Raw genomic sequence first — 12,435 nt, 5'->3', positions numbered from 1 at the left:
ACACTACAACAGCACAGGTAACAGCAGCACAATGCTCAGTACACAATACAGCTGGGATGTAGGGAAGCAGAGGAGGTGTCCGTGTACTACTAGGGGCAGCGCTGTACATAGGGCACACATTAGTACAATACAGAGGACACATAACATTACAGTGACTGACACACTACAACAGCACAGGTAACAGCAGCACAATGCTCAGTACACAATACAGCTGGGATGTAGGGAAGCAGAGGAGGTGTCCGTGTACTACCAGGGGCAGCGCTGTACATAGGGCACACATTAGTACAATACAGGGGACACAGAACATTAAAGTGACTGAGACACTACAACACAAATGACCGCACACATCCACAGGGAGAGCACCTCTCTAGCCTGGCGTCTGCCTACTGTGCATCCTTTGCTGAGTGGGTAGTGCCGGTCCTGCTTACACTTAAAGGTGAGCATCCCCCTAAGGCAGGGCTGGACAAACCCCGGGCGCCAGGTCACCACGGCATCCACATTTTCCCGCCTAGCGACTAGATTTCTGTGAGAGGTGTGGCCTGCTGCCTGCATAGGCCAGATGGCTAACCTTGACACTCCAGCAGTTGTTGAACTACACACCTGCTACAGTTTTACTATTTGGCCATGCTGAAACTGATGCAGGGCATGCTGGGTTGTGTAGTTCAACAGCTGGAGTGTCAAGGTTAGTCCTCACTGACATAGGCGATAGGATGCAGCGGTAGTGTGTCCATAGTTACCTACCCTCCTGTATTATGCAGGAGACTCCCTGAAATAGCAGCAATCTCCCTCATTAGTGTAACAATCTCCCTCATTTCACCTAGCCCACATTGCATTTGGGGAAAAAAGAAATGAGAGATAGATACATTTACATTGAATCATCAGCACCATTTCCCAGCACTTTACCAAGTATAGTATCTCTTACTAACTGCTGTGGGGGGGATCATCGACATTTGGATATAAGTCATTTTGGTACTGCTTTCTTAGCACGGCGCCCGTCTCACTGATTGTATGCCTTACTTAAGGCATACAATCAATACAATTGAATTTTTTTTTAATCGTATGGATCTGATCTTATGCATCTCATGGATCTTATGCATCCATAAGATGCAGGAGATCCATGAGATAAAAAATCGTGAACCCCCAATAACCATTGTTAACGCCACCAGCACTATCAACGCCACGAGGGGCGGCGGTACGCGTCCTCCGACCTTTTCATACCCCCACCATCCACGTCGGTGTGGAGTTGATTTTATATAGTGTGGCGAGCGCAGTGATCCTGAAGCGTGGCGAGGGGACACGGACTACTTCACATGTATTACGCTGCGCTCGCCACGCTTCGGGCAATGGGGGGGCCATTTCACCCATGAGAGGGGGTTAGCAATTAAAATTGGGGTTTTGGGGGCTTTTTACATTGGAATAAATGTAACATTGGGTCTCAGAGACCATTTCACATCGATTCCAATGTAAAGATCGCGTCGATTGCATCATCTCCTGCATCTTATGCCGCACAAACACATAAGATACATGAGATGCTTGAGATATCAGCCCCACACATACAATCTAGATCGTGGGCGCCGTGCTAGGAAAGCAGTACCGTCATTTTAAAAGATTCCTCTCATACCCCATTCACACCAGAAATGCAGGGACAAACCCGGGAATTCAGTTCCCGGGACAAGCAGGGACATTCCCGGGTTTGGACCCATTCACACCAGAAATGTCCCTGCATTTTCTGGTGTGAGAAGGGGGCGGGAAGGAGGCCGGATGGCGGTGGGATGGCGGCGGAGGTGGGGAGAATACTCACCCCGGTTGCTGGTCCTCCGTGCGGGCCTTGGGATCCACACAGGCGGTGGCGCAAATGACGGGACAGGCTGCGGATGCAGATGGCGCAACTCTCCGGTGTCCTCACTGCCGCCGGAGAGCTGCGTCATCATCATCCACCGGCTGTCCCGTCATTTGCACCCGCCGCCTGTGTGGATTCCCGTCCAGACAGCACACCAAGGACACGGCATCCCGGGTAAGTATACCCTGTACCTTTCACACCAGCCAGGTCCCGGGTTGAACCCGGGAACAACCCTAGTACCTAGTCGGGTTGCAATTTGCCTGGGATTTTTTCCCGGGAACCTTTCACACCAGCACTAGTACCGGGTTGTTCCCGAACTCAACCCGGGAATTTAGGCTGGTGTGAATGGGGTATCAGATGTAGCAGTACACACCCACGCTTCTATGTGCCACGTTCACAATATCTTTTCACAATCTCTCCATATATGGAACTAGACACGCCTCTTAAGTGGAGCATGACACACCCCCTCAATGGGGCACTGTGCAAAATTCTACTACCAACTTTAATCTCCCTGAAACTAGTTTTCAAAAGTAGGCAAGTATGAGTGTGTCCCATCTCCTGCCTAAGCCACCTCCTCTCAGTGTATAGGAGGAGATCCGCCCCCCTCCCTCTGCATAGCGAAGAACCTTCAGCTTCGTCTCTCCAGCAACCTATACTTACAATTAATCCGGGCAGTGGGGTCCCTGCGGTGGAGGCTTAGGAGGCTGGCTACATTTAACCCTCTCCCATGCAGCTCTGTACCTCCTGCTCCTGTCTACACACAATGACTCTGTGTTCAGAGTTTGATATTTAAAAAAAATATCATGGACAAAGGTCAGTTAAATTACACCTGTAAGAAATGTTGTTTTTGTGTGTGTGTGTGGCAGGGCATGCTGCTATGTGTAGTTCCACAGCAGCTGGAACATCACATGTTGGCTACCGCAGATATAAGGGATCTCATTGTTAAAAGTTGCCAATCAGGAGATGGGTATAAAAGCAATTCAGAGGCAGGACATGGAACACTATGAAGGACCTATCAATGTGGCAGAAATCCGGACCTCCTGACAAAGCTTAAGAAATGATAAGGAGAAATCAGGGTACTTGTGTATTATCTGGGCGCCCGATTTTTTCATTGCATGCCACTACTTAAGGCATGCGAAGCGATATTTCATTGTAAAGACCCGATTTTTAATTATATAGTCACCCATGGGTGATTTCATACCCCCACTATCCAACTACGCATGGAGTTGATGTTATATAGTGTGGCGAGCCACCGTGCCCGAAGCGTGGCGAGCGCAGCAAGGCCCGCGAGGGGACGCAAATTACTTTACATGTATTCTGTGTCCGCTTACCACTGGTGCCAGTCCTACCCAGCAGACAGCGTCATGTGAGCCGCTGGTGCCAGTCCTACCCAGCAGACAGCGTCGTGTGAGCCACTGGTGCCAGTCCTACCCAGCAGACAGCGTTGGGGGAGCCACTGGTGCCAGACAGTCCTACCCAGCGGACAACCTCATGTGAGCCACTGGCATACTTGCCTACTTTGGAAAACTAGTTTCAGGGAGATTATAGTCGGTAGTATAATTCTGCACAGCGCCCTATTGAGGGGGCGAGTCATGATCCACCCAATGGGCGTGTCTAGTTCCAGATATGGAGAGATTGTGAAAAGAGATTGTGAATGTGGCGCCTAGAAGCGTGGGTGTGCACTGCTACATCTGAGAGGAATCTTTTAAAATGACTTATATCCAAATGTAGATGAGCCCCAAAGCAGTTAGTAAGAGCTACTATACTTGGTAAAGTGCTGGGAAATGGCGCTGATGATTCAATGTAAATCTCTCATTCCTTTTTTCCCCAAAATATGTAACAGTGTAATGTGGGCTAGGTGACATGAGGGAGATTGCTAGACTAATGAGGGAGAGAGGGAGATTGCTGCTATGTCAGGGAGTCTCCTGCAGAATGCAGGAGGGGAGGTAACTATGATGTAACAGTGTAATGTGGGCTAGGTGACATGAGGGAGATTGCTAGACTAATGAGGGAGAGAGGGAGATTTCTGCTATGTCAGGGAGTCTCCTGCAGAATGCAGGAGGGGAGGTAACTATGATGTAACAGTGTAATGTGGGCTAGGTGACATGAGGGAGATTACTAGACTAATGAGGGAGAGAGGGAGATTGCTGTTATTTCAGGGAGTCTCCTGCAGAATGCAGGAGGGGAGGTAACTACGATGTAACAGTGTAATGTGGGCTATGTGACATGAGGGAGATTACTAGACTAATGAGGGAGAGAGGGAGATTGCTGTTATTTCAGGGAGTCTCCTGCAGAATGCAGGAGGGGAGGTAACTATGATGTAACAGTGTAATGTGGGCTAGGTGACATGAGGGAGATTGCTAGACTAATGAGGGAGAGAGGGAGATTGCTGCTATGTCAGGGAGTCTCCTGCAGAATGCAGGAGGGGAGTTAACTATGATGTAACAGTGTAACGTGGGTTAGGTGACATGAGGGAGATTGCTAGACTAATGAGGGAGAGAGGGAGATTGCTGCTATGTCAGGGAGTCTCCTGCAGAATGCGGGAGGGGAGGTAACTATGATGTAACAGTGTAATGTGGGCTAGGTTACATGAGGGAGATTACTAGACTAATGAGGGAGAGAGGGAGATTGCTGTTATTTCAGGGAGTCTCCTGCAGGAGGGGAGGTAACTACGATGTAACAGTGTAATGTGGGCTATGTGACATAAGGGAGATTGTTAGACTAATGAGGGAGAGAGGGAGATTGCTGCTATGTCAGGGAGTCTCCTGCAGAATGCAGGAGGGGAGGTAATTATTATGTAACAGTGTAATGTGGGCTAGGTGACATGAGGGAGATTGTTAGACTAATGAGGGAGAGAGGGAGATTGCTGCTATTTCAGGGAGTCTCCTGCAGAATGCAGGAGGGGAGGTAACTATGATGTAACTGTGTAATGTGGGCTAGGTGACAGGGGGGTGATTGCTAGACTAATGAGGGAGAGAGGGAGATTGCTGCTATGTCAGGGAGTCTCCTGCAGAATGCAGGAGGGGAGGTAACTATGGTGTAACAGTGTAATGTGGGCTAGGTGACATGAGGGAGATTGCTAGACTAATGAGGGAGAGAGGGAGATTGCTGCTATGTCAGGGAGTCTCCTGCAGAATGCAGGAGGGGAGGTAACTATGATGTAACAGTGTAATGTGGGCTAAGTGACATGAGGGAGATTGCTAGACTGTTATTTCAGGGAGTCTCCTGCAGAATGCAGGAGGGTAGGCAGCTATGGCCACTGGTGCCAGTCCTACCCAGCAGGCAGCTTCATGTGAGACACTGGCTCCAGTCCTACACAGCAGGCTGCATCATGTGAACCAAAGGTGCCAACCAGACCCAGCGCATCATTTCATTCAAAGTGGAGCCTTTATTGTCTCAATTTTAAGTAAGAATACATTTATACAATATATGTTATACAGTACATGTTATACAGTATGTTATACAGTACATGTTATACAGTATGTTATACAATACATGTTATACATTATGTTATACAGTACATGTTATACAGTATGTTATACAGTACATGTTATACAGTATGTTATACAGTACATGTTCTACAATACGTTATACAGTACATGTTATACAGTACATGTTATACAGTACATGATATACAGTATGTTATACAGTACATGATACACAGTACGCTATACAGTACATGTTATACAGTATGTTATACAGTACATGTTATACAGTATGTTATACAGTACATGATACACAGTACATGTTATACAGTATGTTATACAGTACATGTTATACAGTATGTTATACAGTACATGTTATACAGTATGTTATACAGTACATGTTATACAGTACATGTTATACAGTACATGTTATACAGTACGTTATACAGTAGATGTTATACAGTACATGATATACAGTATGTTATACAGTACATGTTCTACAATACATTATACAGTACATGTTATACAGTATGTTATACAGTACATGTTATACAGTACATGTTCTACAATACGTTATACAGTACATGATATACAATACATTATACAGTACATGTTATACAGTATGTTATACAGTACATGTTATACAGTACATGTTCTACAATACGTTATACAGTACATGATATACAGTACATGATATACAGTACATGATATACAGTACGTTATACAGTACATGTTATACAGTACATGATATACAGTATGTTATACATTACATGTTCTACAATACGTTATACAGTATGTTATACAATACATTATACAGTACATGTTATACAGTACATGTTATACAGTACATTATACAGTACATGTTATACAATACGTTATACAGTATGTTATACAATACATTATACAGTACATGTTATACAGTACATGTTATACAATACGTTATACAGTACATGATATACAATACATTATACAGTACATGTTATACAGTAAATGTTCTACAATACATTATACAGTACATGTTATACAGTATGTTATACAGTACATGTTCTACAATACGTTATACAGTATGTTATACAATACATTATACAGTACATGTTATACAATACGTTATACAGTATGTTATACAGTACATGTTCTACAATACGTTATACAGTATGTTATACAATACATTATACAGTACATGTTATACAGTACATGTTATACAGTACATGTTATACAATACATTATACAGTACATGTTATACAGTACATGTTCTACAATACATTATACAGTACATGTTATACAGTATGTTATACAGTACATGTTATACAGTACATGTTCTACAATACATGTTATACAGTACATGTTATACAGTACATGTTCTACAATACATTATACAGTACATGTTCTACAATACGTTATACAGTACATGATATACAGTACATGATATACAGTACGTTATACAGTACATGATATACAGTATGTTATACAGTACATGTTGTACAATACGTTATACAGTACATATTATACAGTACATGTTATACAATAGTTATACAGTACATGATATACAATACATTATACAGTACATATTATACAGTTCATGTTATACAATAGTTATACAGTACATGATATACAATACATTATACAGTACATGTTATACAGTACATGATATACAGTATATGTTATACGGTACATGATATACAGTACATGTTATACAGTACATGTTCTACAATATGTTATACAGTATGTTAAACAATACATTATACGGTACATGTTCTACAATACATTATACAGTATGTTATACAATACATTATACAGTACATGTTATACAGTACATTATACAGTACATGTTATACAATACATTATACAGTACATAATATACAGTACATGTTGTACAATACATTATACAGTACATGTTATACAGTACATTATACAGTACATGTTATACAATACATTATACAGTACATAATATACAGTACATGTTATACAATACATTATACAGTACATGTTATACAGTACATGTTGTACAATACGGTGTGTATATGTATGTTATACAGTACATGTTATACAGTACATGTTATACAGTACATGTTGTACAATACGGTGTGTATATGTATGTTATACAGTACATGTTATACAGTACATGTTATACAGTACATGTTGTACAATACGGTGTGTATATGTATGTTATACAGTACATGTTATACAGTACATGTTGTACAACACGGTGTGTATATGTATGTTAAACAGTACATATTATACAGTACATGTTATACAGTACATGTTGTACAATATGGTGTGTATATGTATGTTATACAGTACATGTTATACAGTACATGTTGTACAACACGGTGTGTATATGTATGTTAAACAGTACATATTATACAGTACATGTTATACAGTACATGTTCTACAATACGTTATACAGTATGTTATACAATACGTTATACAGTACATGTTATACAATACATGATATACAGTACATTATACAGTACATGTTATACAGTACGTTATACAGTACATATTATACAATACGGTGTGTATATGTATGTTATACAGTACATGTTGTACAATACATTATACAGTACATGATATACAGTATGTTATACAGTACATGTTATACAATACATTATACAGTACATGATATACAGTACATGTTATACAATACATTATACAGTACATGATATAAAATACATGTTGTACAATACGGTGTGTATATGTATGTTATACAGTACATGTTATACAGTACGTTATACAGTACATGTTATACAATACGTGTGTATATGTATGTTATACAGTACATGTTGTACAATACATTATACAGTACATGATATACAGTACATGATATACAGTAATGTTCTACAATACATTATACAGTACATGATATACAGTACATGTTATACAATACATTATACAGTATGTTATACAGTACATGTTGTACAATACGGTGTGTATATGTATGTTATACAGTACATGTTATACAGTACATGATATACAATACATTATACAGTACATGATATACAGTACATGTTCTACAATACATTATACAGTACATGATATACAGTACATGTTCTACAATACATTATACAGTACATGATATACAGTACATGATATACAGTACATGTTATACAATACATTATACAGTATGTTATAAAGTACATGTTGTACAATACGGTGTGTGTATATGTATGTTTGTATGTATGTATGTGTGATTTAGCATCTATAATGTCACTGCCATCTCCCACGATATTTTTCAAGGGAGTTTTTATAGTATGAAATATTAAAAGTGACATTTTATAGACATTTTGTGTGTAATGCGTTCCCAATCATCAGTCCTTTTATGGATCCTATCTCCGTCATATCATTAGAAAATGAACACACTAGTATCAGTCGGCTGCGTTGCCCGTGGTTACGTGCGTCCTCTCATTACTGGCAATGATTATGAGTTCCCTGGTTCGGAACTTACCTCTCACACACACGTACCTGTACCTGTGTATCTCCGACTGTTGTGTAGCTACGTGTCTCAGCATGCTGGGGCTTAATCACAGGAAAATCTTTATAACATACCATGGGATTTGGGTCCAATCGAATCCAGTTTAGTTCTATGGCCTTTGGCTCCATGATAACATAAAGGAACGAATGAATGTCAGTCGGCTGCGTAGTCCAGTGTTTAAGTATCTGTTCCCTATGCTGGTGAGTCCGCTGGTTCAAATCTTATGTAGATCACTATTTAATGCTGTGGATTTTGCATTTGTCTTCATCATATTAAGACATATGGGGCGGTATTCAATGAGCCTGATTCGCCATGTTTTTATGGCGAATTTGTGCTGTTTGGCGAATTTTTGACAAAAACGGTGAATCACCCTATTCAATGACCACATGGCGAATACATTTGAAGGTTTTTTTCGCCATGATTCACCGAGTAGCAATCGCTATCTTTTTATGGAGAAGTGGAATGTGAACTTTTAAAATAAAGTGTTTTGTTTTTTTACATTTGGTGTCAAAAAATCAGGAATTTTATTCTGAGGAGGGGCATTCTATTTTTATTCATGTGCTGTAAGCACATGAATATATATTTAATTTAAAAAATATATATATATTTTTTTTTACACAGCAGCCAGCAGGGGGACGGGAGCCGAGCCGCTCATTACATATTCATATATTCACTGCACCCAATCGTTACGATCGGGTGTAGTGAATATACGGTCCCCTGCAGGCACCCCCGGGGGGCAGCCTGTGCTGCCTGGCACCCGGGGAGCCCACCTCCCCCCCACAAACGTTCTGACTCGTTGAATACCGGAGCCAGCGAGGCTCCGGAACGTGGCGAATGTGCAGCGAATCCTAAAAAGGATTCGCTGCACCTCGCAGGTATTCTCATTGAATACCGCCCATGAACATATTAGTGACATGCAAAGGCGTAACTACCATAGGTGCACGGGGTGCAGCTGCTATGGGGCCCAGAGCTGAAGGGGGCCCATCTTTACTGTATAAGTTATATTTTCTAAACACATTTATCACCAATATTTGGTATTTAGGGGCCCTTACAAACTTTTGCTATGGGGCCTGCGAATATCTAGTTACGCCCCTGGTGACATGTGTGCGTAGCCCAGTGGTTACTGTCTGCTCCCTGTCCTGGCAATGCTGGTGATTCCTGCGGTTCAAATCCCATGCTGGTTACTGTTTAGTTCTGTGGATTTTGGCTCCATGATAACATTTAGAAACAAAAATATATATGTTAGTTGATTGTGTAGCCCAGTGGTAAGGTGTCTGCTCTCGTTACTGGCAATGATGGTGAGTCCCCCGGTTCCAATCCCGTGTATGTTACTATTTAGTTCTGTGGATTTTACACCGACCTAGACAATAACATTGAGAAACAAAGACGTGAGTATCAGTTGGCTGTGTAGCCCAGTGGTAAAGTGTCTGCTGTTGTGACTGGCAATGCTGGTGGGTCCCCCGGTTCGAATACCATGTAGGTCACTATTTAGTTCGGTGGATTTTACACCGGCCTAGACAATAACATTTAGAAAAAAATACTTCAGTATCAGTTGGCTGCGTAGCCCAATGGTTAGTGTCTGTTCCCTGTATTGGCAATGATAGTGCGGCCCCTGGTTTGAATCCCATGTGGACTACTATTTAGTTCTGTGGATTTTACACCGGCCTAGACAATAACATTTAGAAATGAAGACATGAGTATCAGTCGGCTGCGTAGCCCAGTGGTAAGGTACCTGCTCTCATTACTGGCAATGATGGTGGGTCCCCCGTGTTGGATACTATTTAGTTCTGTGGATTTTACACCGGCCTAGACAATAACATTTAGAAGCGAAGACTTGAGTATCAGTCGGCTGCGTAGCCCAGTGGTAAGGTACCTGCTCTCGATACTGGCAACGATGGTGAGTCCCCCGGTTCGAATCCCGTGTATGGTACTGTTTAGTTCTGTGGATTTTACACCGGCCTAGACAATAACAGTTAGAAACGAAGACTTGAGTATCATTCGGCTGCGTAGCCCAGTGGTAAAGTACCTGCTCTCGTTACTGGCAATGCTGGTGGGTCCCCCGGTTCGAATCCCGTGTATGTTACTATTTAGTTCTGTGGATTTTACACCGGCCTAGACAATAACATTTAGAAACGAAGACTTGTGTATCAGTCGGCTTCGTAGCCCAGTGGTTAAGTACCTGCTCTCGTTACTGGCAATGATGGCGAGTCCCCCGGTTCGAATACCGTGTATGTTACTATTTAGTTCTGTGGATTTTACACCGGCCTAGACAATAACATTTAGAAACGAAGACGTTAGTATCAGTCGGCTGCGTAGCCCAGTGGTAAGGTATCTGCTCTCGTTACTGGCAATGATGGTGAGTCCCCCGGTTCGAATCCCGTGTATGTTACTATTTAGTTCTGTGGATTTTACTCTGGCCTAGACAATAACATTTAGAAACGAAGACTTGAGTATCAGTCGGCTGCGTAGCCCAGTGGTTAAGTATCTGCTCTCGTTACTGGCAATGATGGTGAGTCCCCCGGTTCGAATCCCTCTAGTACAGGCCTGGCCTGCCTGTGGCTCTCCAGCTGCTGTGTAACCACAAGTCTCAGCATGCTGGGACTTGTGGTTTCGCAGCGGCTGGAGAGTCACAGGTGGGCCAGACCTGCTTTAGCACCCGGATAATGATCCCGCTGGATGATGGACAATCGCTGTGCTTCTGGGAGGATGACCTAAGATGTCGGACCACAAGCACAGCCCCTTCCCTGACAGCTCTATGGTGAATCCCAATAGTTAGGTGTGTAGCTAGAGATGTGTGCCAGGGAACCGCCATCATTGCCAGTAGAGAGGGTAGGTACAGGGCAAGATACGCAGCCGAATTTTGATGAAACTTACAAAATCATTTAAATAAAAATCCTTTATAACCTACCATGGGATTCGAACCCTGGTCTCCAGATCCTCACAGCACAGGTTACCTGCCGATATAACCACTGAGCTATGGAAGATCTTATAGAGAAGGTGTAGATTTGATTCCCATGTAGTTTCCATGTGGTTCTGTGGATTCCGCACTGGGTAGATGATAGACACCATTGAGAAATTAACAAGAGATGTTACTATTGGCTGCGTAGCCTGATGGGTTAGTGGTTGCTTTCTATGATGGTGAGGTCCCAGGTTCGATTCCCATGTGGGTTACTATTTGGGTCTGTAGATAGATTTAGGAATATCCCCATAGATCGCTGCACTTACTCATTATTATGTATTAATCCTTTCCTATTATATTATTCCGGTGAATTGAATTGTATTCACCAAGCACCTTGGAGGTTCTCTTAGGAATATTAAATACGAATGCAAGAGAAAAGTATTCCTAATACAGGGCCCTCATAGGATTAATATTTGATACATTTCTGATTTATTTATCTTCTTAGGGATTGGTTGCAAACAAAGACACAACTAAAATGTACCATATATACTCGAGTATAAGCCTACTTTTTCAGAACATTTTTTGGGCTGAAAAAGCCCCCCTCGGCTTATACTCGAGTGAGGGTCCTATAATATATGATATATATATATGATATAACCACTGAGCTATGGAAGAGCTTATAGTAACATGGTGATAGTTCTCATTGTTATCAATTCACCTCAGTGCAATGGCCGACACACAGAGAGCACAAGGTCATGTGGGATTTGTATCACAGACTCCACTGCTATGAGGTAGTAAG

Source organism: Crinia signifera, chromosome 12 (assembly GCF_055691185.1).
Source record: "Crinia signifera chromosome 12, ASM5569118v1, whole genome shotgun sequence".
NCBI lineage: Eukaryota > Metazoa > Chordata > Amphibia > Anura > Myobatrachidae > Crinia > Crinia signifera.
This window is presented reverse-complemented; position numbering follows the sequence as displayed.